Below are 4,956 nucleotides of genomic sequence, written 5' to 3' on the forward strand. Positions count from 1 at the left end.
AACAACTTGAGCCACCTCAGGATGACAGAGGTTATGAGGGGTGGTATATAAAGGGGGATCCTCTCCATTGAGCAAGATACACAATAAGCATCATTTGAGCTTTTCTCTTGCGTGGGCACTTCTTTTAATATTCTTCATTCCTCCATCCGGTGCAGTACTGACTTGAGCGTCAAAGGGCCTTGCCAGGGACCTCTTCTCTAGTTTTTGGTCACTAACGTCTGTTAAATAATCGTATTATGCATAGGAGCGGAGGAGGGTCTTATTCTAAGCTAAGGAAGTCATCCACCAGTCAACAAATCATCCATCAGAGCCAGCGCGCCATCTCCCTAGCCTTCAGATGGGATTAAATTTGACGCCATTTGTGGGAACTTCGCATGAATCAGAAGCTTTGAGATAGATAAGACTAGAAAACTCACTACAATTGCCTTAACGCCTAAGGAGTTCAAGATGATTGTGGAGGCTCGAGTGCAAAAAGTCTTACAATAGCAACAAGCAGCTACCGGAGGTATTCTACCATCGCCAAATCCAGCAACATCAACAACGACGCATCAGAGGGAAAGAGGGGTCCAAGAAGGAGGCCCTGCCCATTTGCTTCTTGTGCCTCCTTCACCCATCAAACGCCCTCGAGCACTCTTCTGCACATCGCTTGAGCAATTGGGCCAAGGGGGGAATTCCAAGAATCTTCAGGAGATGCACCTTTCCGAGATAGGCACAAGGGGGAAGCTATGGCCAGTGATAGTTCCCTGGAATGAATCGCTACCCCATTCTCGTAGCAGGTATTAGACGATCCACTACTAGCATTATCAAAATTTAAAGGTAGGAGAATACTCAGGAACCACTGACCTAGAGGATCATCTCCTTAAATTCGAGAACGTTGCCCTTCTCCAGCAATTTATTGATGGTGTAAAATATTGTATGTTCCTTACCACATTCAGTAGAGTGGCCCAACAATGGTTTAAAGAGCTGCTAGATAGTTCCATTCACCATTTTAAAGATTTTTGCAAAAGCTTTCTTCAGCACTTCTCCACTAACCGACGATACTACAAAACTCCTTGGAGCCTCTTTTCACTCAAACAGGGCCCTAAGGAGACACTCTAAGCTTATATCAAAAAGTTTAATCAGGTGGCCATTGATGTCCCCACAGCCACCATAGAGATCTTAGTGTGTGCCTTTTCTCAAGGGCTTGCTAACAATGATTTCGTCCATAATCTGGTTAGAAAACCCCACTGAACTTTGATCTGTTGATCAATCAAGCGACTGAATTCATAAATGTTGAAGAAGCATAAGCTGCCAGGAAGAAGGAAGTCACCACCCCTTCTCTAGTGGTAGATCGCCCGAGGCAACCTGCTACACCACCAAGAGGACCTCAGGCGGGTCCTCAAATTCATCATCAAGAGCCACGGCCTCAGGTCGTACAACATGTTGAGGTTTTGTATTGGCCCTAGGGGACAAGTATCTTGAGCATGATCCGAACTTCCACAAATTTCGCAAACACACACTATTGCATTGGCTGTGTTGTTCCCCATTATCTCAAGCTTCTTGGTCAGAACATCCAGCTTTGCAGACATGAGCGTGACTGCATCTACGTCGAATTTTCCTGATGCCTTGATTGGATTTCCAGAGAAAGAACCTCCAGATCGTTCAGCTGCCCACTGATGGTGGTTCTGTGCCACATTTTCTATGATCTCTTCAGATTCATCAAGGCTCTTATTCATTAACGCCCCTCCTGCTGCAGAATCGAGAGACACCTTCGTATGATAGTTGATTCCATTGTAGAACGTGTGTAGCACCAACCACTTCTCGAGGCCATGATGGGGGCACTGTCTCAGCATACTCTTGAATCTGTCCCATGCTTCGAATAGAGATTCTGAGTCTATCTGTTTGAAGCTTGCAATTAAATTCCTCATGTGTGCAATTTTACTCGACGGCTAAAATTTATCCAAAAATTTTTGCTCACACTGATCCCAAGATGTTATGTTGTTTGTCGGTAGAGAATTAAGCCATTGTTTGGCTCTGTCTTTCAGGAAAAATCCAAAAAGGAGTAACCTTACTATTTCTAGAGGGACTCCATTTACTTTCATAATACTGCAGATCTCATAGAAAAGCTCCAAGTGATGATTTGAATCATTGTGCGGTCCTCCTCTAAATTGATTTTGTTGGACCATGTGGATTACTGCAAGCTTGATTTCAAAATTGTTGGCTTCAATCGGTGGTCGAGTGATGCTAGACTGAAGCCCTCATGCATAAGGTGCTGCGTAATCCTTCAAAAGTTTGTCAGCCATTTCAGAAGTTTCTTGTTCTGCTTAGAGTTTCTGCAAGTTTCTTCTCCTTAGGAAAGTTCTATCAATATCTGGATCGAACGACAGAAGTTCTTCTGAAAGATTAGCTCTTCGTATGCAATAACAAGATATTAAATAATCCAAGTGTAAAATAAAGAGTTAAAATATTTTTTTTAATATTTTTTAATGTTAATAAAAATGTAGAAAGTAAAGTGAAATAAAGAAAACAAAGTCTAGTCTAATCCAATATGATTTTCACTAATGTTATAGACACAGTCCCTGGCAATGGCACCAAAAACTTGTTACGCTTCCGCAAGTGCACGGAAACGTCGTCAGTAATAAAAGATTATCAATCCCACGAGGACTGGTTATAAGCACTAGCGATTGTTCGCATAGAATTAGCTTTACCGATGGTTGTAAGTTAACTATTTCCTAAGAGGAAAGGGAATGGGAAAGTAGACGTGAGAACTAGAAAAAGAGAGAAAGGTTAACTTGGCTTGGGAAGAGTTCTAGGAGTTCGGTTTCTTTGTAGTGGAACATGATGTATCATGTTCTATCTTTTCCTCATTGTCAATCAACATGCATTCGCCGGAAGTTAAAGCTGCTATCCTTAAGCACTAAACAGAGAAGATCCCTGTGAAATCTTGTTATGGTTAACCCCTGTCACTAGGGCGTCTCGGTAGATCACAAGAATACAAATCCAATCCGTATCATTAAGGGTAGAGAGAGGGGTTTGGTTCGGTCTCTTACTTCCTTGTGGAGAAGTTGTCTCTCCTTTTAAGGGAGTATCCTAGATGTCTGTGAACGGGTTACCCCTGTCACTAGGGCCCCTCGGGTATACAATCTAAGATCCTCTCTTTACGAAATTAGCAATTCCTACACAATCGACCAATATGACGAGATAATCTCAGCGAATCTCATGCGTATCAAATAGAAACAAAGCAAGCGAAATTATCCAATAAGTAAAGGCATAAACATGAGTCTTACATCAAACCCTATCCACAACTACTCCCTAATTCTAGAACAAGGGATCTACTCCATAAACGTCGGAGAAAAACCCAAAGACATAATAAAAGTAAGCATACAATCCTCAAACGAGAAGAGAGAAAGAGAAAAGATGCTTATCCAATAACGTCGAGTGATCTTCGGGTCCAATACTTTGCTTCTGGAGTTGATGCGATGATGACGGTGATCTCGGAAGTTCGGGATAGCGTGGAATGACACCAAGGTAAATCTTTTCTGATGGCTCACCTCCTCCCCCCGAGAAGAAGAGCTAAAAGCCTTTATATAGGTTAGGGCACAGGCGCCACACGACCCGTGCCACAGCCGTGCGAAATTCGCATGGCCAAGCTCTTCTTGTCTTCGGGTAAAGTGGTGCGGTCGTGCCACGTCTGCACGGCCATGTCTTGCTTTGGCTTGGGCTGCACTGCACGGTCGTGTGAGGTTCAAACGGTCGTGTGGTTCTTGGCTACTGGTAGTGAGGCACGGTCGTGCAGGGTTGCATGGCCGTGCTTTGCTCTCTCTCGGTGAATGGCCACACGACCATGAAGGGTTGCACGGCCATGCTCTGCTCTCTGTCTAAAATCACCATACGGTCGTGCAGGGGTGCACGACCATGCTCTGTTTTGCTCGGGTGCATCGACAATCACCGTTTTCGCTCCAAAAGTTGTCTCTGTCAACACAAAACCAAACAAAGAGCAAATCTCTGACAAAAGAGTAATAAATATTAAATAAACAATAAGAGAGATGATCGTGCAAAGAATATATACAAATAAAGCAAGTGAATGTGTGTTAAAGCATGCATAAATGATCATAATATCTACGCACATCAACCCTCCAGCAGTAACTTGTGTATATGATACTCCTGACCAGCCAAGCAAGAAGTTGCGTGAAGGTAGTCCGAGCGGCTCTTGTATTTCTTGAGCTCTAGAGGATTCAGCTCCTCTAATTGTCAACTGGTCGGGAAGTCCGGCCACTCAAGAAAGCGAACAAAAAAATAATATTCCTTCCAATGTTTATTAGAGGATGACATCTTATCAAAGAAAACAAGGCTCACTCGGGCTTCGAAAAGAAAAGTCCTCGGCTCGGATAATTTGGAATAATAGAAATAATGGAAGAGCCGAGAAGTAAGGGAAATGTCATGCAGGCGGAATAAAACGACGACCTCACACAGTAACTGAATGGAGTTCATCACTAGTTGGTGGAGAGAAATACGGAAATATTTACAAACAGCAGAAAAGAAAGGGTGGATAGGGAACTGCAGACCAACGATAAATTGGTCCCTAAAAAAGGTTACAAAATCGGACAGCGGTTCATCCGGATGGTCGAAAGCCAAGGGCAGGCTAATTTGGTAATTAGAAGGAATTTCAAAAGCATCTCTCAAACTCTCAGCACCGACTCCGTCAAACCTGGACTCAAGGGATGTGTACTAGAGCCCAGGGACAGAAGCATGAGGTTGTGACGAGCTTGTCATCGAAACTAAAAGTCAATGAGAAATAATGAAGAAATGCGTCTGGGAAAGGGGGCACTAAGAGCAACGAACAGCTTTGATTGAAGGGGGACGATGACTTACTAGAAAGATTGCAGAGATCGTCGGAGGAAGATTGTGAAGGAGCAAAGTGCGGTATCGCCGAGATGCTCGCAGACAAAGATGACGCAAAGTGGAGAAGACGACGGC

At 43.6% G+C, this 4,956-nt stretch overlaps 1 non-coding gene across 1 annotated transcript; it reads left to right on the top strand.

Annotated features, from left to right (window-relative positions):
• Positions 1-1,803: 1,803 nt before the first annotated feature.
• On the top strand, positions 1,804-1,911 carry LOC122003175. Its single transcript, XR_006117840.1, has one exon. It is a non-coding gene; the product is annotated as a small nucleolar RNA R71 (small nucleolar RNA).
• Positions 1,912-4,956: the final 3,045 nt, after the last annotated feature.

The sequence above is a fragment of the Zingiber officinale genome, chromosome 7A, assembly GCF_018446385.1.
Source record: "Zingiber officinale cultivar Zhangliang chromosome 7A, Zo_v1.1, whole genome shotgun sequence".
In the NCBI taxonomy this organism is placed as follows: Eukaryota; Viridiplantae; Streptophyta; class Magnoliopsida; order Zingiberales; family Zingiberaceae; genus Zingiber; species Zingiber officinale.